Source organism: Lissotriton helveticus, chromosome 1_1, assembly GCF_964261635.1.
Source record: "Lissotriton helveticus chromosome 1_1, aLisHel1.1, whole genome shotgun sequence".
In the NCBI taxonomy this organism is placed as follows: domain Eukaryota; kingdom Metazoa; phylum Chordata; class Amphibia; order Caudata; family Salamandridae; genus Lissotriton; species Lissotriton helveticus.
In genome coordinates, this window is record NC_136057.1 from 72,934,635 (window position 1) to 72,959,371 (window position 24,737).

Here is a 24,737-nt window from a genome sequence, read left to right on the forward strand (position 1 = left end):
AGTGGTCTGGAGTCCAGCTCCCTGGCCGCTGCGCCACACCTCTTCCACTGAAATGGCCAGTCTGCAGAATTCTTTCTCACTGAGGTCGAGTTGATGCACCATTTCCTATCTAGCCTTCGGCAGCTTTGTCCTTATAGTCTAAGTTTTCATTGAACCAAGGTTCTTAGGGCAAGGCTCTATGATTTGTATATACTTTAAGCGGGGCAAGACGGTTTACGGTTGGACTCAATCCAAGGTTTGTAATTACTGATAGCTGTGATTAGATCTGCATTATTTGAGGATTTGATTTGACTAAAGATGTCTTTAACAAATGAGAGTCGCTCCTATGCTAAGGTCAGTGGTATATCCAAGATAGCGGGAGGATGGAATTAAGACTATTAGCTGAAAGTTTCAAATGAAACATGACAGCGAGTTGATCCAAAATATAAGACGAATGGCCAGATGTGCGACGCTTGCATTTTCGACTCACAAATTGCGTCACTTTGCGACTTGCAATTTGCAACTTGTACAATGCAAAGTACAACAGTGTCTCAGACTCCCAATAGGGTGGCGAGTTGCATACGTCATCAATATTCATATTCATAAGGCAAGCGCGATTTGCGACCCCTATGGGAATGGCCGGAACTCCCAGGGATGGTGGCCCGCTGGGGTCAGCAGACCTCCATGTCTGGGACTGCTTTTTAAATAAAGCCGTTTTTTTCAATGCAGCCCGTTTTCCTTAAAGGAAAATGGGAAGCACTTAAAAAAGAACAAGCATTGGCATAGCCAATAGGACTCGCCTTTGGGACCTTATAAGTGTTTAGCCATGCAACAGTTGATGTTGTTGCACCAAGGATATTGTGTTGGATAACTAAACACTTATAAAGTCCCAAAGGCAAGACCTATTGGCTATGCCAATGCTTGTTAGGTTACCCTGCAACAAGTAAACTACTACTAATAGACATAGAGACACCCATGCAAACAGAACACACACTTGCAGACACATAAACAGTGTGTACAGGGGCTACTTGCTGACACAGGAAGGCAGGTAATGCATGAATAGGTGAATGACCAATGAGTGCATACATGCAAGGATGGCTGGATGAATCTAGCTGCAGGTGGATAAATGGATGCTTAAATGAATGGTACAGTGGGACACACAGGTGAATAGAAGAATGTATGGGTAGATGAAGGGATGAGTGTAAGTGGATGATCAGATATACTGGGTGATGAGTGATAGGTGTGGGTATATGGTTAACCCTTTCCCAAGCCCTCCTTGTACTCACTTGCTATTAAAGCATTCATGCACTCTCCCATTCATTCATCAACGCATGGTCTACATGACTCATTCAACCATGCATACACTCACCTTACCACCCATGCACTCGCCGTTCTATGCAATGACTCATTCAACCATGCATCCACTCACCTCAGCACCCATGCAGTCGCCCCTCTATGCAATGACTCATTCAACCATGCATCCACTCACCTAACCACCCATGCACTTGCCCATCTATGCAACGACTCATTCAACCATGCATCCACTCACCTAACCACCCATGCACTCGCCCATCTATGCAACAACTCATTCAACCATGCATCCACTCACCTAACCACCCATGCACTCGCCCATCTATGCAATGACTCATTCAACCATGCATCCACTCACCTAACCACCCATGCACTCGCCCATCTATGCAACGACTCATTCAACCATGCATCCACTCACCACAGCACCCATGCACTTGTCCATCTATGCAATGACTCATTCAACCATGCATCCACTCACCTCAGCACCCATGCACTCGCCCCTCTATGCAATGACTCATTCAACCATGCATCCATTCACCTAACCACCCATGCATTCGCCCATCTATGCAAGACTCATTCAACCATGCATCCACTCACCTCACCACTCATGCACTCGCCCATCTATGCAACAACTCATTCAACCATGCATCAACTCACCTCAGTACCCATACACTCGCCCATCTATGCAACGACTCATTCAACTATGCATCCACTCGCCTAACCACCCATGCACTCGCCCATCTATGCAATGACTCGTTCAACCATGCATCCACTCACCTAACAACCCATGCACTCACCTATCTATGCAATGACTCATTCAACCATGCATCCACTCACCTCAGCACCCATGCACTCGCCCATCTATGCAAGACTCATTCAACCATGCATCCACTCACCTCAGCACCCATGCACTCGCCCATCTATGCAAGACTCATTCAACCATGCATCCATTCACCTTACCACCCATGCACTCGCCCATCTATGCATTGACTCATTCAACCATGCATCCACTCACCTCAGCACCCATGCACTCGCCCATCTATGCAACAACTCATTTAACCATGCATCCACTCACCTCAGCATCCATCCACTCATCCCTCTATGCAATGACTCATTCATCCATGCATCCACTCACCTCAGCACCCATGCACTCGCCCCTCTATGCAATGACTCATTCAACCATGCATCCACTCACCGAACCACCCATGCACTAGCCCATTATGCAATGACTCATTCAAGCATGCATCCACTCACCGAACCACCCATGCACTCGCCCTCTATGCAATGACTCATTCAAGCATGTATCCACTCACCTCAGCACCCATGCACTCGCCCCTCTATGCAATGACTCATTCAACCATGCATCCACTCACCTCACCACCCATGCACTCGCCCATCTATGCAATGACTCATTCAACCATGCATCCACTCACCTCAGCACCCATGCACTCGCCCCTCTATGCAATGACTCATTCAACCATGCATCCACTCACCTCAGCACCCATGCACTCGCCCATCTATGCAATGACTCATTCAACCATGCATCCACTCACCTCAGTGTAGTGTCCTGGCAATCACACAAGGACACAAGACTTATTGATAACTCTGCTCTTTATTATCCACGTCCTCTCCCCAACCGGTCCCTATTTTAACTGCCCTTTCCTGTCCTGTCCCCTCCTCTTCCCCTCTCCCACCTAGCTCCGCCCACCCCAGCTACTGGACTGCTGACTTCGTTACATCTCCCCCTTTCTTAATAAGGTAACAAATGAAAGAAATAGAGATTAGTCCATCTCTGCAATCAGTCTCTTGGGAGGCCGCACGTGACGGCGGGGTCTTGCGGGTGTGGACACGACCTCTTCAGGTGAGGGCTCTTCTATAGGTGAAGGTCCGGTGTTGGGTTTAACAGTCTCAGGGTTCTCCCTGCCTTCGGTTGTGGGGACCACAGGTGTACTGTCATGAACTTCGGGAGAGCATTTCTTGAAATGAGAAGCGTTGCGGGTGACTCTTCGTGTCTCTGATTCTGCAGTCACCATGGTGCCCTTTTGTTGGGTAACTGTTAGGGGCTCATCTTTGAAACGACAATCAGTATTTTGGCGTTGTTCCTGCTTGACGACAACTCGATCGCCTTCTCTCAGGGAGGGGGACCGGGCCCTTCTCTTGCGGTCCGCATACTCCTTCATCTTGTCCTTGCGGTGTCAATCTGTTATGGCCATGTCTCTGTGTCGTTGATCCGACGGAGGTTTTTTCAAGGCTCCGTCCCATGTGGGGATCCGATTCCTCATTGTCCTCCCAAGCATGAGAGTCGCAGGGCATTGGCCCGTCGTAGAGTGTGGAGTGGTCCTGTAGGCACTAAGGACCTCGTTCAGTGCTGACTGAAGATCTTTCTTTTCGGCCGTGGCTTGCTGGAATGTTCTCTTAATGGTGGACATGAATCTTTCCACGGTACCGTTGGCCTGAGGCCAGAGTGGCGTGACTTTGCGATGTTGAAAGTCCATGTGTTTCGCGAAGTCGCTGAACTCATGACTGTTGAATGGGGGCCCGTTGTCCGTCTTGATGACCCTGGGGACGCCCCAAGTCGCGAAGACTTCTTCAAGCACCTTGAGGGTGCAGGCGGCACTGGTGGATGATATGAACTGGGCCACTGGAAATCTGGAATATTCATCCAGGATGACAACTACATACTTCCCGGACTGCAGGGGGCCATAAAAGTCCATGGCGACTTCTTGCCATACCCCATCAGGCAATGGTGTCATCTGTAGGGGTGCAGGTGGGTTACTGTGGCTGGTCAGTTGACATGGGTGGCAGTCTTTCAATGTGTCCTCAACCATCTGGTCGAGGGCTGGGAACCAGACACGTTCTCGCAGTGCTCGTTTGGTGGAGACGACTCCTCGATGGCCTTCGTGGGCCAAGTCGATTACTCCTTGTCTCAGTGTCGCTGGTATGACTAGTCTGTGATCTCTGAGGAGGAGGTCGTCACCGGTTACAGAGAGTTCGTCGGAGACATGCCGGAAGGCTTGGAGTTCTTTCTTGACGGCAGGGCTTTCCTCTTCTTCCTGCGGGTGGTATCTCCATCTGTTGGTTCGGGTACGCATTATTACTGTTTGTAGGATGCTGTCTTGGTTGGTCGCTTCCCGAATGGCGTGCATAGGAATGGCTGGTGGACGAGCATGAGTGGCCACAAAATGGATGTATTCTTCCGCAATGGAGGGCGCGGTCTCTGTTGAGTCTCGGGGGTGGCGAGACATATAATCAGCTGGATTTTCATCCTTCCCCGGTTTGTGAATGATCGAGAACGTGTATTCTTGCAGTCGCAAGCCCCATCTCTCGATCCTGGGGGGCATCTTGCACTTGGGATTTCCATAGATCGTGACGAGTGCTTGATGGTCGGTAATGAGAGTGAAATGTTTCCCGTAAATAAAGATGTGGAAATGTTCGCACGCCCACACGACGGCCAGGCTCTCCTTCTCTGGTTGGGAGTACCGTTTCTCAGGGTCTGTCAGGCTCCGACTTGCATAGACGATGATCCTCCTCTGATCCGACTCATGATCGTACTGTGCCAGGATGGCCCCTAAGCCCACGGGGCTTGCATCCACGGTGATTTCCGTTTTTCTCTTGGGATTGAAATAGGAGAGGCATTTGGCTGATTCCACGGCATGTTTGATGTCCTTGAAGGCACGCTCACACTCCGGGGTCCACACAAATTGGGCGCCAGCTTTCGTGAGGAGCCTCAGTGGGTGACTTACGGTGGCGTAGTCACGAATGTAGCGGGCGCAGTAGCTGGCCATCCCAAGAAAGGAACGCAGGTCGTTGACGTCTGTCGGACTCTTGGTGTTGTTAAGCGTGGCGATTTTGTCCGGGTCCGGTCTCATGCCACTCGCTGAGAAGATGTGTCCGAAAAATTTCAGTGTCGACTGATGAAATTCACATTTGTCCTTGTTAAGGGTTAACCCAGCTTCCATCAGAGCGAGGCAGACACGATCAAGGGCGGTGTCGTGCTCTTGCGTGTCCGAACCATAGACCAAGATGTCATCACTGTAATTAAGGGCGTTAGGGATGTGGTGGATGACAAGACGAATGGCCTCCTGGAAGATCTCGGCGGCCGACGAGACGCCAAAACTGAGACGTTTGTAGCGAAAGAGGCCAAGATGCGTGGCAAACGTCGTGATGGGGCGAGAGCTGTCGTCTAGCTCGAGCTGGTGGTAGCCCTTGTTCAGGTCCAGTTTGGAGAACACAGTCGCCCCGTTGAGGGCCGTGATCATGTCGCTCAGGAGTGGGCCTGGGTGTCTCTCCCTCTCAATAGCTGTATTCGGCAGACGCATGTCCACACAGAGACGGACTTTGTTTTGGGAACCTTTCTTGGGGACGATGACCACCGGGGACACCCATGGAGTGGGGCCCGCAGTGCGCTCAATGATGTCGGCGTCCAGAAGTTCCTGCAGTTCACTTTCAACCGCGGATTGTAGGTGAAATGGCACTCTTCGCGGATGCTGAGCCACTGGTTTGATTTGCTCGTTGATATGCAGGTGGATTTGACGACCCTTCAGTTTCCCCAGACCTCGGAAGAGGGAAGGGAATTTCCCAGCGCAGTCCGAGATGTCATGAATATTGAAGAGGATGTGCACCAGCTGAAGACGTTCCGCTGTGGGGAGACTCAGCAGACAGTCAGCCTCAGGTCCCTTGATTACATGGATCACTGCTGGGATGGAGAGCTTGTCATGCGTGAGGGTGGTTTCAAACTCGCCCAAACATTGGAGAGGTTTCTTCGCCATCCAGGTGTAGACGCGGACGGGCGCGAAATGCAGACGTGGTTTGGGGTCCATGCGGTCATGTTCGGCAACTGATATGTAGTTGAGCGATGCTCCGCTGTCCATCATGAACTTGGCGGCATGGTTGCCCACTTTGATGTTGAGGCGTGGATAGCGTTTGAACTGATCATGGTCAGCAAAGTTGACATATTCGGTGGTGTAGGATGAATGCCTGGATGATGACGATCTTGAGTCCCTCGATGGAGAACGACGGTCCCATCGGGAGCGCCGAGAGTCATGACTGGAGTGTGAGGACGTGGGAGATCTAGGAGGATCTTCTTGAACTGCCCTGATGTGATGACGCTTGGCCTCTGGTCGTGAGGGCCGCTGTGACCCATACTGTCTGTCACCATCATTGCGTTTTTCTTTGTGGTAATCCCCACACATGGCCTCAAAGTGGTTGGACCGTCCACATTTTCTGCACCGCTGGCCCATGGCGGGGCAGGAGTCGATGTGAGGGTAGTCGTACCCACACCTGAAACAACGTCGTGTGCGTTCAGGCCGTCGATCTCTCCCTTCGGGTACTTTCCTCCTGTAGTCCGGGCGTCGCCTGGGCGAGTACTTGGAGCGCCGCGATCTGTCTCGCGGGTGACGTCTTTCACTGTCGCGCCGATCCTGTCGTCCCTGCCGTCTCTCAGTGACACGGTTGACGTGTTCACGGCTGGTACTGGGTCCTGTTTCAATTTCCGCCGCGTTTTCTTCAGCCTGGTCGTACAGTCGGGAATTTTCTTCGATTTCTGCTAGTTCCTGAGGTTTTCTCAGCAGTCGCCGTCTCAGCGACTCCGAGTGACACCCAGTGATTATTTGAGATTTGATGGCTGCATCCGGCGAGAAGTTAGTAAAGTCACAATGTTGGGACTGCCGCCGCAGTCGATGTATGAAGGAACTCAGTGGTTCTTCCTTTCCCTGGTGCTGCTGGTGGAACTTGTGTCTCTGAAATGAATGAAATGAAATGAAATGAAATGAAATGAAATGAAATGAAAATAGGTTTTATAAAGCGCAGAATAGCTGCCCGGAGGCGTCCCAGCGCTGAAAACTAACAGGTGTTGCCCATAGGGCCAAGTACAGGAGAAGCAACTTATTTGTTAAACAGGAAAGTTTTTAAATTTTTCCTGAAAGAAGTAAGGTCTGAGTTGGACCTAAGATGATAAGGTAGGCTGTTCCACAACTTGGCCGCGTTCAAGGAGAAAGAGCGACCTCCTGCTCTGGATCTCTTAACCTTTGGCACTACTGCCAGTAAGGCATTAGTAGATCGAAGTTGTCTATTGGGAAGATAGGGGGTGATTAAGGTGCGACTAATTAGTGGCCCAGTTTCCCAAAAAGATTGATGGGCAACACAGAGAGATTTGAAGCTGACCCTGTCTTTCACGGGAAGCCAGTGTAATTTTTTCAATCCTGCCTTCACAGAGGTCCTACGGGGGAGCTGGAGCAAAGTTCGGGCGGCACAGTTCTGAATTACCTGCAGCTTTTTCAATGTGGAGTCAGGGGTACCAAGGTAAAGCGCATTTCCAAAATCCAACCTGGCCAGTATTAGTCCCTGGACCACAATTTGTCTGGCCTCAAACGGGAGTAATGGAAGAATCTTCTTCAGCATTCTAATCAGGCCAAAACAGGTGGCAGATAGTACAACGGCCTGATGGTTAAACGTCAGGGACTTGTCCAACCAGACTCCCAGGCTCTTGATGGCATCCCTGGGGACTGGGGGGGTACCCAAGCAAGCCGGCCAGATGTGATTGATCGTGGATGGTGCTAGATGTCCCAGCATCATGACCTCTGTCTTGTCTCCATTGAGTTTGAGACAAGACATGGTCATCCATCGATCAATCTTGCTCAGACATTCGAGCAGGTCCACTGTACCCACAGGGTCTCCGGCCCGCGTGAGAGAGACTACCAGCTGGGTATCGTCCGCGTAGTCGACGTTTCTCTTATGCAGAAAACGGTTATTTAGAACAGTTCTTACTTTGTCATAGGTGTCACCGTCGTTGGCTGGGATCTCACGTACGATCTTGCTTATCTCACGGCCCCCTAGATTTCGGAGGGCTATTATCTTGTCTTTGTCCGGTTCTATTTTGGACCCTTCAATGTAGTCCTCAAAGTCCTCTAGCCACTCTTGCCACTTTATGCCCATGCTGCTTCCTGTTGTGACTGACAATGGCTCAGGGGCTCGCAGGTGGGTGCCTCCCTTGACATCTTTCTGCGCGGGAGGGTTAGACATCTTGGCAAATGGGCTTTGGCGCCCGCTTCTTGCGTCAGCGACCGGCGTGCGCTTCCAAGGTTTGTTCTCTTGTGGATAGCAATGCTTATTTGTCTCTTGTGGTTATCAATGCTTGTTTGTTTTCTGGTGTTTGTTCCTTCGTCAGTGCTTGTTTTCTCTTACTTTTTTTTTTATTTATTTTTTTCCGATGGCCAATGCTTGTTTTCTTTTCTTGATGCCTGACTTCAAAATGGCCGCCTCTATTTTGCCCAGGGAGGATGTCCCAGAAGTTGCCTGACTCAAAGATGGCCGCCCAACTCTCACGAGACTTAGCCACATGCAGCTCTCCTCACCATGCAAGCTTCACAGCTCTTCACAGGGACTCACCCCAGTCTTCATTTCAGTCCCACGCCTTCCCGCTGGGTTTATTTCTTCACTACCACCAGGTAGGCTCACGGAATTCACTCCGACGCGATCGCCGGACACAGATGCGAATTCCCACGCATCGGGGGTGAGGTTTTCAACACTGCGGCACAGTCTTTCCTTTCCGGGACGGCGCTTCTTCTCACAGCGCTCAGCCAGTCCCCAGCATTTATTTCAGCAGCGCAGCAGGGTCGGGGTGAGCTCCTGATCCCTTGCTCAGCTTCCTCGAACCTCGCTTCAGCCCGTACTCACGTGGGCACCTGCAGTCTTTCCTTGGCGCGAACAGCGCTCGATTTCAAATTCCTCCCTGGTATTCGAGCAGCACTTTGTTCAGCTGCGCCGGGGTTTTCATGGAATTTACTGATCGCGACGTGTAGACCTTCTTCTCTGGTCCTCGTGACGGCGATTTTCGGCGGGCTCGCGTGTCACGACCACAACTCGGTCGGCGCGACGCCCAGGGACCGGACACTGCTCAGTTGGGGTTCTTGGGATGGCGAACTGCCATATCCCACCCTCGTCGCCAGTTGTAGTGTCCTGGCAATCACACAAGGACACAAGACTTATTGATAACTCTGCTCTTTATTATCCACGTCCTCTCCCCAACCGGTCCCTACTCTAACTGCCCTTTCCTGTCCTGTCCCCTCTCCCACCTAGCTCCGCCCACCCCAGCTACTGGACTGCTGACTTCGTTACACTCAGCACCCATGCACTCGCCCCTCTATGCAATGACTCATTCAACCATGCATCCACTCACCTAGCCACCCATCCACTCGCCCCTCTATGGAATGACTCATTCATCCATATGCACGTGCAGTTATGCACCCATTCATTACTCATCTATCCTCTCACTCACACATCTGTTCATCCAAACACTTACTCATCTGCACATTCAACTGCTCTCAAGACTTCACACCGACCAAACTCGACAATCTATAAACAATCACTTCACTTTTTAAAAGGTTTCCAAATCTACTTTACTGCTTTACTGGTTAAGACATGCTTCGAGGTTCAAGTCATGATCGATCCTTCGTGCATTCCAAGGTTTATTTAAAGACCTGAAACACACTTTCCGTGAGTGAGGCCGGGGCTCTTATGTTTGAAGCAGAGGAAGGAAGGCAGAAGTGTCACTTCCCTCGGAGGGTGGGCGGAGCACCTGCTGCGACGACGTGGGTCTGACAGCAGGGCTGGCTCTGACCTTCAGCCTCAAGGAGGGAGATGTCGATGGCACCTCGAGGCGTTGCAGCGTGGAGTGAATGATGGGGGGGACGGAGATCTGCTGATAGAGCCCCGGATCTATGAAAGGCGGAGGACATCACAAGGCCTCGTGTATGTGAGTAAAATGAGGAACAACACAGGTCTGAGGATGAAGGGCCGGAAATGACGTGGGTATATTGGACTGGGTGTGACCGTGCCAGGCGAGGCTCCCTCTGGCCTGGGGGGGGGGGGGGAGCTGTTCAGACAAAATAACAAAGCATGAACATACGAGACACACGCTGTGCACGTGTGACTTTAAATCCATCACACTCACGGGAGAGGGTCTGCGCCGTCGATGCTTTAAAGTGTAAGGGGGCGGGGGGGGGGGCTGCTGCTACTTTTAATAACGCACTTTTTAGTTCAGACATGAGGAGGGGGATAGTCCAACTGAAAACTCGCAAAACTCTAGAGTGAAATGAATGATGCGTTTTCTGTTCTTGTATTTCAGTGCATACTAGAGTGGGCAGTGTTTGAAATATACATTAATCAAATACAAAATCACATGTTTTTTTCTTCTGAAGCAAGTAGCCTTTCTGTTTTTTTTATCCACCTTTAGATTGAACAAGAATAAAAAAAACATTAAAAACCTAAGAGCCTGGGGGGCCCGGAGCGCTGTCATCAGAAGGGGGGGGGGGGAGGGGGGGGCTTGGTGGTTTCTGAAGTTTGCACAAAAGGCTTTGACCAAACCTCACACGAACATCTGGACGGATTAAGAGCCAAGGGAGGAAAAGTTCACGAATTGTCTGAACACATACATGTAAACATACATGTAATCATGTGGAGAGGTGTGGCTCACTGGTTAGAGGCGGCAGACCCGTAAGCAGAGAACGGCCCGGGACCAGGGTTCAATTCCCGACGCGGCAGGGTCGTGGACCAGGGTCAAAACGGACTCGATAATTCTCGCCTCGGTGCCTACTCTAACCAGGGAACACACTCGGCAACTCTGGGCATTAGCTTGCCCGAGGCTACGCAGTGGCCATTGAGAGGGCGGGCCATTAGTCACTGAGCACTGTCCCGCCCCACAAACAGAACCGGATGTTCAGTCTCCTCCTTACTGGCTGGAGGAGGTGGCTGATACATATTCACGTCCGGGGCAGCGGGGAGGGGCCTCCCAGGGTACTTAGGTCCCTGCACCTCTTGGGAGGGCCTCTTTGCCGCCCGGACGCCGTCGCGAACAGACAGGACACTCTTTTTCACTCTCTGAGGTGAGCGAGGCCGTGCCCGGCCCATTCTCCCCCCCCCTTCCCCTCCGCCTGCTCCCTCACCCGAGTCGTGAGCCTGGCGAGGCGGCCCACTACGGTGGGCTGCTGTGGGGGGGGGATGTCCTGTGTCCTGTTCCCCGGTGGTCTCTGAGTGCGGAACGGCCCTACCCGCACCCCCCCTCCCCCCCTTTCCCCGCCGCCTGCTCCTTCAAGCCGGGCGAGGCAGCCCATGATGCGTGGGCTGCTGTGGGGGGGGGGGTCCGTCGGTCTCCCCGGTGGTCTCCGCGTGCGGGCTTGCCTCCTCGATGTCGGACCCGCCGCGGCTTGCGGGACTTGCATACTATGCCTTGTGTCCGCCCTAGCCTCGTGTGGTGGGGGGGGTGGGGTCCAATCTGCGGGTGGAGGCGCTGGAGTGGTCGTTCACACTACGGGTTGCATCCCCCCTCGCCCTGGTAGTGTAGTGTGCCCTGCTCTGCTGGCTCTGCTGCCCGCACACTCCGTGGTCCCTTCTGCCCCCCCCCCCCCCGGGTTCGAAGTCATCAGCGGCCATTTTGTACGGGGGGGGGTCGGGTGGTGGCACGCTTACGGGACCATGGCTGGCGCGCACTGTCCTTCTAATCAGTGCAAGTTTTCTATTTGTGTGCATTATTGAGCAGAGTGTTGTTGTTCTTATCTGTGGCATTAATTGAATGTTGAGAACAGTTCCATGGCGAGCGTCCCATAACCGACTGTTCCCGCCATGCGTGTGTACGCCTAAAAGGCCTCCTGTACAGTCACGCATGCTTGACTGTGTAACCGACCACATGGTCTGTGAGGCGGGCGGCGGTAGTGTAGGGTGCCCTGCTCCGCTGGCCCTGCTGCCCGTACACACCGCGGTTCCTACCGCCCCCCCCCCCCTCGGGTTCGAAGTCATCAGCGGCCATTGTGTACGGGGGGGTCAGGTAGTGGCACGCTTACGGGACCATGGCTGGCGCGCACTGTCCTTCTAATCAGTGCAAGTTTCTATTCATTATTGAGCGTTGTTGTTTCTTATCTGTGGCATTAATTGAATTTTGAGCAGTTCCATGTCGAGCGCCCCATTAACGACTGTTCCCGCCATGCGGGTGTACTCCTAAAATGCCTCCTGTACAGTAACGCTTGCTCGACTGAGTAACCGACCACATGGTCTGTGTGGCGGGCGGCTGCTGGTGCCGCCGCTGGGGCTGCGCGGCGGTCGGGTGGCTGCCTGCTCCGGCGCTCGTCAGCGCAGCAAGTGCGCGCTGGGGACTAATGTGTATTGCGTAGATTTAAATGTGTATTTATGTACGGCCCTGCCGCCATGTTATAGATACTGCCCCTGCGGCCTTGTGAGCGTTAATGCAGCGGGGTGCGCTGTGATCCACATGGGTAATTATTACCGGGCCTTTGATCTACAGCCCGGCCGCCATGTTTCAGGCAAAGGCCCTCCCCGCCTTTGGTAGCGTGGTAGTCGCCTGCTTTGCCTCACCCACTTTCAGGCCCCCTCGGCTGGGGTAGCCGGGTAAGTGGCCTCCCCTGCCTCACCTATTGCAGGGGCTAATTAATTGAGTTCAGGTCGGGGCAACACCTCATTTTGCCTCCAAGGGGAGGTATGGTGTCACCTCACCCCCCCCCCCCCCCGGTCAAGGGAGCACAGCAATAGTATCGCTACTCCCTTTGGAGTGGGGGCCTGCAATGTAGATGTTGTGGGCGTCTGGTGACATTGTTGTCTTTATTTTTCAGATTCGGTCGCATTTGCCTAACGCACCCTAGACCCCCCCCCCCCCCCCCTCTCGCGTCGATAGAGGTTCACATTACTGGTGCAAGGTATGTACGACAAAGAGATGTCGCGATATGATTTAAAGCTAGTGAGCAGGCCGACGGGGGGGGCTCATGAGGGGTTGGAAGTGGTCTCGCAGTGAGAATGGTGGTGCTGATGGGCTGTTGGTTCCCGGCTACGGCCGGTACAATGTGTAAGGTCCAGTGTTTCATTCTCTTTTATTTTACACAGTGCTCGCAGCCACAGAAGCAGACCCCGGGGCATACCCCGCTCGGACCTCGTGCGTTCTCTTAGGAAGTACAGGAGAGGTATGTACCTTGCATGGTGGGCCGGTACGAAGGTGGTACCTAGATATCAGCGACATTCTGTTCTCGTTCCCCATCTGACCCGACCGTTCATTTCTGCCTCCCACGGTTTCTCCTTAGTCCTGGTGGGGGAAGCTTTTCTGGGGTAGGGGGGGTGGGATCGGTCCTTGGGCGGGGCATGCGGGTTTTTGGACAAAATGTGGAACATGGTGGCTCATGGTTATCTCTCTTTTCAGGATACACTCGCAAACACCATGGAAAGTCAGGGGTCCCCATCGCTGTTCACACAGACGTCCCAGGTTGATGACTCGGGTCTAGGACCTTCCCAGGACCCTCAGATGAAAGTTTTGTTGGATTTAATAAAAGCGAACGGGGTGGCGTGGGCCAGTGACCTCTTGCTGCCCAACGCCCTGTCAACCCACGGGCCGCCCCCCGCCCCACGGATAACTGAAATAGAGGTGGCTGAGGACTTGGCCACGGGGAGGCCTAAGCGCATTAAGAAACCGACAGTGAAGGACTTTCCCGCAGAACCCCCCAGTAAGACTAGGGCGGTGGACCCTGTCAGGAATGTCATTGTGCACGCCCCGGCATCCCCCCCGGCGGCGTCCCGGGTATGCCCCCCGTCACCGCCTCGCCCGGTGGCGCCTAATGTGGAGTTTGCTACCCGGGAAGATTTGGGTAAGCTCTCGGACTCGCTGGCCTCATTCATGTCTGAAATCAGAGCGGGTTTGTGCATTCCCCCTGTGCAGTCCCCAAATCCGATGCATTCACAGATTGTGGCCCCATCAGTGGTGGTGCCATCCCTTCCCGCTGGGGAGGCAGACGTGGCAAGGGTGTGGGGTGGGCCTGCAGTTCAGGGTGGGGACACGGTCAGTCCTCTGGCCGGGGGGATTTCCCGGCTTGACAGCACGCCGCCAATCATTGTGTCCACGGTGCTCCCTCCCCAAGTGATGCCGGTGGCCCCAAGTGAGTCCCACGATGCCCTTTTGCCCGCAGTGGCACTTGCCCTGACACCGGCTGTTTCCTCCGCCGCCCCCCCTCTTGGGGCACCCGGTACCCCTGCTTCCTCCTTGGCGCTGGGGGTAGCATTGCCCGCGCCGTCAGTTCTGATGACCATGGCACCCATTCTGTCAGGAACATGTTCCTTAGCCTGGCTGGTTCCACAGGTAGCTAAGGAGAGTATATGGCGGAGAGAGTTCATAGACATTTTTTCACTGCTAATGCTGGGGGCGCAGGGGGCGGATGTGACTAGAATGGGTTCCAAGGATGAGGTGAAGAAAGCCCGTTTTCAGTCATGGCCAGAAAAAACGATAAAAAACTGGCGACAGGCTTTTGCCATTTTGGCTGCAGTGATTACAGAGCGCTTCCCCGAGCAGGCGCAAGGTCTATTTCAGTACAATAGCATCATAACGAATGAAGCGGAAGCATCTGCAGGGATGGGGTGGTACTCTTATGATTGTGAATTCCGCAAGAAAATGTCTGTCTGTCCTGATCTTGGGTGGGACCAGATTGAAGTTAGGTCATGGCTCGTATATATGGGTAAAGGTAAAACTGAAGGTGGTGCAGATAGTGCTGTTCAATCTAAGAAGTCTGACAATGAGAAGTTCTCTCAGAAGAAAAGTAATTTTAGGCAGTCCTTTCGAGGGGGGCGTGGGGGGGGGGACTTTCAACAGACAATATGCCAAGAAAAATGTCTCGCACACTTGCAGATTGTTCAACGCAGGTAGTTGCACCTGGGGCAAAGCATGCAGATTTTCCCATGCGTGCAACAAATGCGGTGGTTCCCACCCAGAGTCTTCCTGCGAGAAGCGGTCCGCTCCTGCCAGCGCCGCCAATAAGGATAAATAATGACGCCACCCCCACTCCTGAGCCCAATGTCCTCTCAGCTGCGCCCTCCCATTGCTTGGCTTTGCACCCCATCCCTTCTGCTCTAGCAGGGAGTACTTCTCTTGTCTCGCCCTCCAAAGGCCCGTCTCCAGTCATCATTGCCAGCCTGTTGCCCCTCCTGCGAGCTTACCCTAATGCTAAGGATAGAGAGGTCCTGTCTTCGGGTTTCCTGGAGGGTTTCCTAATTCCATATCAGGGTCCTCGTGTCAGCAGGGATGCTGAGAACCAAAAATCTGTCAGGGAGCTCCCTGAGGTTGTTGACAAAAAGATTATCAAGGAGGTGGCCTTGGGGAGGGTGGCGGGCCCCTTTCCTTCCCCCCCCCTTCCTGACTTTGTTGTGTCCCCCCTGGGCGTAGTCCCCAAGAAGGAACCTGGGGCTTTCAGGCTGATTCATAATTTGTCTTTTCCTGAGGGGGATTCTGTTAATTCCTGGCTACCTGAAGAGGCTTGCTCTGTCTCCTACTGTTCACTTGATATGGCCATTGATTTAGTGAGGAGAGCGGGGGAGGGGGCTTGGCTTGCGAAGGCGGATATCGAGGCGGCTTTCCGCTTGTTACCTGTACACCCAGACAGTCAGCACTTGCTGGGTTTCAAGTGGAGAGGGGAGTTTTACTTTGACAGGTGCATGCCAATGGGCTGCGCTGTCTCGTGTGCCTTCTTCGAAGCCTTCAGCTCCTTCCTCCAGTGGGCTCTCACGGAGGAATACAAAGTGTCAGCAGTGTCTCACTACCTGGATGACTTCCTTTTCATTGGGAGGGAAGGCACGCAGGAGTGTCAGGAGGGCCTAGACTGCTTCATTGACCTAGCTAGCCGCTTAGGGGTTCCCTTGGCGCCAGGTAAAACTGAGGGCCCTGCTCAAGTACTGACCTTTTTGGGGATTGAGCTCGACACAGTGGAGGGAGTGTCCCGTCTCCCTGCAGACAAGGTAGCGGGGCTGAAGAATGATATCCATGACTTGTTAGGTAGGGATAAGGCACCCCTGGGGGTCATCCAGAGTCTTCTAGGCAAGCTGAACTTTGCGGCCAGGGTCATCCCGGTGGGGAGAGTTTTTGCAAGGCGACTCGCCAGGGCCACTGCCAGGGTCCACAGACAGCATCACTTTGTCAGATTGACCTCGGCGCTCAAAAAAGATCTGCTAATGTGGGATGATTTTCTCTCTGATTTTAATGGTACTGTGATATGGAGGTCCCCGTGGGTGGAGAGCCCTGAGTTGAACATGTACACGGATGCTTCAGGTAGCGAGGGATTCGGTGCCATTCTGGGTGAGTTCTGGTGCGCGCAGGGATGGCCCAATGCTTGGCGCAGGCGTGGTATTACTGCTAACATCACTGTCCTGGAACTCTTTCCCATCGTGATTTCTTTACATCTTTGGCCTAATACCCTGTCTAACAGGAAAGTTTTGTTCTGGTCAGACAACATGGCTGTTGTTCAGGCAATCAATGGTCTTTCTGCCAATTGTCCGTTAGTGCTGTCTTTTCTCCGGGAACTGGCTAGCAGGTGCTTGCGTTGCAATGTCGAGTTTAGAGCTAGACACATTGCGGGGGTCTCTAATGTCGCAGCTGGACCGTTTTCGGGCGGCATGCCCCCAGGCGAGAGAGGAGATGACCCCCTTTGCACCTTGGCTCTGGCACATCTTGGAGTGGAGCAGGAACTGAGAGAATTAGGAGAGAAATCGTTAGCGCTGGGTACAAGGAAACGCTATGCGAGCCAACGCGCTACCTTTCGCAAGGTCATCTCTGACTTAGGCTTGCAAACTTTGGCGCTAGAGGGGAGAGTTCAGGCATTCGTTGTGTGGGCTAGGAAACAGAATAAGTCACACTCCTGGGTTTGCGGCCACCTGGCGGCCATCAGCCATGAAGCTAGGTTGTGTGGGAGGAGCGATCCAGCAAAATCCTTTGCGTTGAGGGCCTCTCTGAAAGGTTGGGCTTGAGAGGATCCAAGGGCCCTTGATGACAGGTCCCCAATTGATTTTCCGTCATTACAGGCTATGTTAAAAGTGTTGCGTGCTGTTGTTCACTCCCAGTATGAGGCAGCCTTGTTTGCGGCGGCCTTTAGCCTAGCTTTCTTCGGGGCCTTCCGGAGCTGCGAGCTGGTGGCCCGCTCTAAGTCCGATGTCTCAGGAGACGCGTTGGGAGTGGGGGATATTGCTTTTGGGGATGGGTTGTCCATTACGCTCAGGCGGTCCAAGACTGATCAGGCTGGTAGGGGTACTGTTATCAGACTTGCTCCCCTGGGGGACCCTGGTTGCTGCCCGTTATCCGTTCTCCGGGCCTTCCTGGCCTTGCGCCCTGAGGGGCCTGGGTACCTACTTGTCCATGCTGACCGTACCCCCTTGACTAAGTACCAGATGGACAAAATCATGCTCGCCTGCCTGGACAGGGCTGGTTTGCTAGTACAAGGGAAGAAGTTCTCGAGCCATTCTTTCCGCATAGGGGCGGCTACTTCAGCGTTTCGCGCAGGTATGCAACCAGTTCAGGTTCAGTCTGTGGGGCGCTGGGAATCGTCTTGCTTTAAACGGTACATTAGGCCTTGATTCCTGTAAAAGAATGTATACGTTGGTTTCGTTTGCTGTGTTTTGTGGCATTCTTTGTTGTTCTTGTGACATTTGGCCTTGATTTCTACATAAGAATGTATACTTTGGTTTTGTTTGCTGTGTTTGTGGCATTCTCTGTTTTCTTGTGATTTCCTCAATAAAGACCCTTGAACATATTGCGTCTTTCCTTGACAGGTTCTCGAGTGTGGGTCATTGGGCATTCCATGGTCGACAGATTGGCACGTTGGGCAGAGGTCAGACAGTGGACCAGCTCCTTCTCAAGTATTGATTGTGTGTGGTTGGGTTTCCCGGGCATGCGCTGGCATAGCCTCCTCTTCCGACTTAGGGAGGCCCTCGCACGGGGTGGTCCTCCCCCCCTCCACTTGATTATCCACCTGGGAGGCAATGACATTACGTACTTGGGGAGGTCCACTCTTCTACAAAAAATGAAGACCGACTTGGGAATCATCAGTGGCCTCTTGCGGGATAGTGAGGTCTGATGGTCTGAAATTGTCCCCAGGAGATCTTGGCGGGGTGCTTTGTCTTGCGAGGCAATAGAGAGGTCTAGGAGGAGGATCAACGCTGCCATGAAAAAGTTCACCCAGCGCAGAGGTCTGGGCTTTATCAGACATGAAATGCTTCAGGACAAAGTTAAAGGTTATTTTGAGGAGGATGGTGTTCACCTCACGCCTGTGGGCTTAGACCTTTTTCTGCTGGATTTGAAGGAAGCACTCTTGAGCAAAGGTTGCAGGTAATTCAGGTAGCAAGGGTGGGGGGGCCTGTGCGGCAGCGGGTACCACCGCACAGGCTGTGGCGGAATTACTGGGCGATCCGGAAGAAGAGAGGTGCAAACGAACGATGTACTTCAGCGGGCACATAGGGGTGCCAGAGCCTAACCTGTAACCTCAGGGGAGGTGCAGGAATTCGTGTCGGCGCCCCAGTAGTCCTTCGGGCGGTTGTGGGCCTGTGCAACCGGGGGTTTGCCTAGTCACGCCCCGCATGGGGTGTGTCTGTAGTTATATTTTATTGTACAGCAGTTGGGTGGTTCGCCACTGTGCTGTTTGGCTCAACAGGCGGGCAGGTGGCGAGAATGCAGCCTGCCCAGGATCGCCCGTAATGTTACCCACCATCATTACATATGTTGTATGTAATAAAACCTGCAGCAATTTTTTCCCAAACTAATACTATGTCTGTGTATTATTTTGCGCGTTTGGGGAATGTGCTGGGGCGGGGGGTTATCTGGTGGCCCTGAGGTGACTATGCGCTTGCCCGAGGCTACGCAGTGGCCATTGAGAGGGCGGGCCATTAGTCACTGAGGGCTGTCCCGCCCCACAAACAGAACCGGATGTTCAGTCTCCTCCTTACTGGCTGGAGGAGGTGGCTGAGAGATATTCACGTCCGGGGCAGCGGGGAGGGGCCTCCCAGGGTACTTAGGTCCCTGCACCTCTTGGGAGGGCCTCTTTGCCGCCCGGACGCCGTCGCGAACAGACAGGACACTCTTTTTCCCCTCCCTTTCCTCTAACCCAGAGTGCCTGGATGTGGGGATTTGTGGAGGTTTTTAATGTGTTCTTTATCGTTGCAGGAGGAGTTAAGCGGAATTACTGGGCGATCCGGAAGAAGAGAGGTGCAAACGAACGATGTACTTCAGCGGGCACATAGGGGTGCCAGAGCCTAACCTGTAACCTCAGGGGAGGTGCAGGAATTCGTGTCGGCGCCCCAGTAGTCCTTCGGGCGGTTGTGGGCCTGTGCAACCGGGGGTTTGCCTAGTCACGCCCCGCATGGGGTGTGTCTGTAGTTATATTTTATTGTACAGCAGTTGGGTGGTTCGCCACTGTGCTGTTTGGCTCAACAGGCGGGCAGGTGGCGAGAATGCAGCCTGCCCTGGATCGCCCGTAATGTTACCCACCATCATTACATATGTTGTATGTAATAAAACCTGCAGCAATTTTTTCCCAAACTAATACTATGTCTGTGTATTATTTTGCGCGTTTGGGGAATGTGCTGGGGCGGGGGGTTATCTGGTGGCCCTGAGGTGACTATAAGCTTGCCTCATCTCTACAACGGCCCCCCACAGACGCCAGGGATGCCTGGTTTCACCTTGGAGATACCCAAAAAGGGACCATCTCACAGGGATAACCAGGACGGGTTCCCCAGCGGTTTTCAGCGCCAGGATACTCCATGGAGTCGCAGTGCGCTTTACAAGTACACCCACATTTACATTTACATGTAAACATACATGTAACTTGTTTTGAAAGGACAGAGGCACATGACACATGTGCGGGCAAGCCTCTCTGGAGGGCAAAGGTCATACCTGCACCCTAAGAAGGAGGGTACCTCACAACAAACAAGCATTGCACGAGGCGCTGCCAACATGACCCAGCAGAGCAAAGGCTAGAGGCCTCTGGAGCAACTGGAGACTGAGATTGAACCAACTTAAACATATTCCGCTTCTCAGCAGCGCTCACCGGGACTTTGAACATTACAAGGATTTTGAAAAGGTCTAACTTGGAAACTAATCAGTTGTGCCCACTTCTGTCTGCACCTTTCACCATGGTACAGGCAGACTTCCGGTGGACATTCCTTTTTAGGTCTCGCCTATCCCATTCCGCAAGGAATGGATAGGGGAGAATTATAAGGTTGGATCAGGAAAGCTAAACCAGGCGGCGGATTTCGACGAGTGCAGTGTCCGTGCACACGCTTCCATCCGCCTGCCTCGCATCATTGCCACCAGCAGCTTCACTTCGATCCGCGCCCTGCTGCACGCGCTTTCCATCCGCATGCCTCGCGCGTCCACATCAAAGCCATCTGTTGCTTCCCCAGCGTGCTCCGCCTCACTTTTCCACTTCTCCTCCCCCCTCCTAATTACATCCCTGCTGTTCACACTTCTTTCATGGCCGCGAGGCCGTGCTTCAAAGGGATCCGCTCTCCCGCCCCTAAAAGCTTCTTTTGCAAGCAATACAATCAACAAGGAACACAAACTGGTCAATTAATAAAAAACGTTTTTGCGTTGCTTTGCATTCTTTTACTTCTGCCAGGGCTGGGCTCTGCAGCAAAACGCATACCTTGCATTACTGCTGCTTTTTTTGCTCTTCAAAGTCCCATTTCTACTCTCGGCTCTGAGAGCTGGACCGCGCTGGAAGGCTGCTCAACAGCAGCACATTGTCTCAGTATGCAGGCTTTCTGCCTTTCATTGCTTTTTGATACAGTAATAGTTAAGTTGTTTATTATTACCTCTTCATGCACGCATCTAGCTTTTTATAAGCGCTAATAAATGTATATGGAAACTGTGGCACGCTGAAATAAACCAGTTAGCCCAGGATCACACAGTATTGTGGTGTGGAAGCGTCAGGTTTACAACTATAACTCCTGGAAGGAGAGTCCGCAATTTAACCACAGACCCGCATCTCCCCCTCCATTATCTCATACCCTCTATGCTTCTCTTGCTGATCCAGTCTCCCTCATTGCTAATTTAAAATGTAAAACTTATGGTGACAGTAAATGTACATTTCCCCTTTTATTTTTCACAATGATTAAAGCGCACTAATTCCTTTCAGAGCTGTGTAGCGCTATTTAAGAAACTGTAAATAAAGAAATTAGATGTGTTTTTTCAGGTGCTAGCTACAGACAATAGCAACACTCAGCACTCCACCCTCCAACTCCACCCTCCAAATCCACCCTCCAAATCCACCCTCCAACACCACCCTCCAACTCCACCCTCCAAATCCACCCTCTAACTCCACCCTCTAACTCCACCCTCCAACTACAACTCCAGCCTCCAACTCCACCCTCCAACTCCACCCTCCAACTCCACCCTCAAAATCCAACTCCACCCTCCAACTCCAAATCCACCCTCCAACTGCACCCTACAAATCCAAATCCACCTTCCAAATCCACCCTACAACTCCACCCTCCAAATACACCCTCCAATTCGAGCCACTAAATCCACACTCTAAATCCACCCTCCAAATCCACCCTCCAAATCCACCTTCCAACTCCACCCTCCAAATCCACCCTCCAACTCCACCCTCCAACTCCACCCTCCAAATCCACCCTCCAACTCCACCCTCCAACTCCACCCTCTAACTCCACCCTCTAACTCCACCCTCTAAATCAACCCTCCAAATCCACCCTCCAAATCCACCCTCCAACTTCACCCTCCAACTCCACCCTCTAACTCCACCCTCTAACTCCACCCTCTAACTCCACCCACCAAATCCACCCTCCAAATCCACCCTTAACTCCACCCTCTAACTCCACCCTCCAAATCCGCCCTCCAAATCCAACATCAAATAACAAACTCAAAAAATAAAACCACAATCAAACTCCACCCTCCAAATACAAATCCACCAAGTTATTTACATAAGTTTTAGCAAATACCATAATACATTACAATAACTTTTTATTTCAAAATTGAATTCATATATTTAAATAAAAGCCATTGTTATTTGTAATATCAATACATACAAGTCACATACAAACAACACATATTGTATTACAATTGCTAAAGGTGTCACATTTGAAAAATTAAAAATATTGGCATTGTAAAATACAAAACTATTAATTCCTATATTTTGTGTATAAAAAAACATAAATAAAGAAACATATTATCTACAATACCAAAACTTCACACTTTCCTAATGCGAGACCTATTGCATTGCAAATGCTTGTTAATCCAAGTTGCAGCAGTGTCTGCTGCCGAGGGTTTGTGTGGCAGCGGGTACCGCCCCCCTCCACTTGTCTGAAGCAGCCATTGACATTTATAAAGCACTGGCTTTCACTCCAATGGAGCATCTTGGCGCTGAGAGCGGGTAGACTAGGTGTCAAGGGAGTGTGGTCTCTTATGTCGCCGTGGTCAGATGAGAGATATGGCCAGACTATCTGGTACTGTGAAAATCCAAGTTTTCATTTTTTTCTTAAAGATGGACTCCGTCTGTGTAAGTCTCAACCGGGTGGGCAAAAAGTTCCAGGCTTTTGCCCCTTGTACAGCCATAGATTTTCCTCCAGTGGACTTCAAATGGTCCTTTTCATCTGGTCCTAAGGTATTTGTGACCTCTTTGTTTACAGCTCTGAATGTTCTCACAAGGATTTTAAAGAGAATTCTCTTGTGTATGGGTAGCCAGTGGAGGATTAGGAGTGCCTCAGATGCAGCTTTGTACGGTCTGCAGCTTTTTAAGAGTATTCTTCTTTATACCTGCATAGAGACTGTTGCAGTAATCTAGTCGTGATAGAATCATAGCCACTGCCACAGACTTGAGAGCTATGGCAGGGAGGAGGTCACAGAATTGTTTCATAGTTTTTATCCAATGAAAACAAGTTCCTGCTGCCGACAGGGCCTGACGATGAAAAGTGAGGGAGGTATCAAATCGGACTCCTAGATTCTTTGCAGTGTCCACAGTATTGGGGGGTCAGCTGCGTCTGTGGCCACCACATTTTGGGTGAAAAGATATTACAATTTCCCGGCAGCAGAATCTCCGTCTTCTGGCTGTTACATTTAAGGTGGTTGGTCGTCATCTATTCGATGACAGCCAAGAGACATTGTTGGAAATTGTCTTCAGCTGCTGTGGATTCTTTATCCAGGGTAAGGATGAGCTGTGTATCATCAGCGTAAGACTCAGTCTCAATGTCAAAAGAGGATATTAGATCTAGCAGGGGCACCATGTATATATTAAAAAGTGTGGGGCTCAAAATAGCCCTGAGGCACACCTGAGCGCAGCTGCTTCTCTATTAAAGTATAGTTTCCGAGTATTACTGATTGTCTTCTGTTTCCCAGGAATGATGTTAACCAATCTCTGCAGATTAAGCCAGTTCAGGGAGGTACAGAAGCAGTGAGGCAGTGAGGCCTGTCCAGGGGAGTGCAAAAGAGGTGAGGCCAGTCCAGGGAGGCTGCAGAAGAGGTAAGACCTGTCCATGGGGTTGCAGAGGAGTTGAGGCCTGTCCGAGGGCAGGAGGATGCAGAGGAGGTGAGGCCTGTCCATGGCGATGCAGAAGTGAGGCCTGGCTGGGGAGGGTACAGAGGAGGGGAGGCCTGTCCAGTGTGTTATGGAGGAGGTTTGGCCTGTCCGGGGAATTACAAATGAGGTGTGGTCAGTCTGGGGAGTGGGGAGGAGATGAGACCTCTCCGAGAGGTTGTGGAGGAGGTGAGGCCTGTCCAGCGTGCAGAGGAGGTGAAGGTTGTCCAATGGGGTGCAGAGAAGGTGGGGGCTGTCCAGGGGTTACAGAGGAGGTAAGGGTTATTCAGGGGATGCAGAAGAGGTGAGGCCTTTCCAGCTGGGTAAAGAGGACGAGAGGCCTGTCCAGGGATGTAGAGGAGGTGATTCCTGTCCTAGGTGGGGCAGAAGAGGTGAGGCCTTTCCAGGGCTGTACAGAAGAGACGAGGCCTGTGTATGGTGCCGAGGAGGTGAGGCATGTGGGCTGCAGGGGAGGTGAGACCTATCCTGGAGGAGTAAGGAGTAAAAGAAGTAAGTAAAAGAAGAATGCAGTGCTGAATACAACTTGTAAGGGGAGGTTATCTTTCTGGTAAGGAGCGTGTCATGTCATCAGGGCAGGCACATAACATGGGGCCATGTTGCGAGTAGCTTTGAAACTTGTATGGATGAGTGATGTGTGGTGGGCTTGGACTCTGCAGAGACCTCTTTCTTGATGTCTGTGGTATGTGGCGCAAGAGTAACTACCATCATTCTCTCACTGGTACTCCATGCTCCCGCTACTTCAGGCAGTACACTGACCTCTGGTTAGTACACTAGCCGAGCGCCTCCTATTTTTGGTTTCATTAAGGACGTCCTTACTGTTGAATTTAGATGAGGAAGTTTTAGCAAAAGAAATTAATAAAATGACTATTTGCACTTAGGAATTATTGTTAGGGTCATTGTTCAAATGACCCCACCTCCCACCACCCACCACCCCCAAGTGGACTTGGAATTCTTTCAGTAATTCGTGTTTGATATCTTCTCAAAAAATTCCCAAATAAACCTATTCGGAAAAAGAGACATTTTTCACCTTAATCTAATTTCACTTTAGGGAGTGTTAAATGTAAGACCTTGATGGTGTCTCCACCAGAGGGGTTTAGG

General features: G+C 51.9%; 1 long non-coding RNA gene across 1 annotated transcript in view; it reads left to right on the forward strand.

Annotated features, from left to right (window-relative positions):
- The first annotated feature begins 9,935 nt into the window (after positions 1 to 9,935).
- Positions 9,936 to 24,737, forward strand: part of LOC144767634 (uncharacterized) — a 116,319-nt gene continuing 101,517 nt past the window's right edge. The window contains exon 1 of the long non-coding RNA XR_013598289.1: positions 9,936 to 10,042. This is a non-coding gene — a long non-coding RNA (uncharacterized LOC144767634). The remainder of the gene's footprint in view (positions 10,043 to 24,737) is intronic.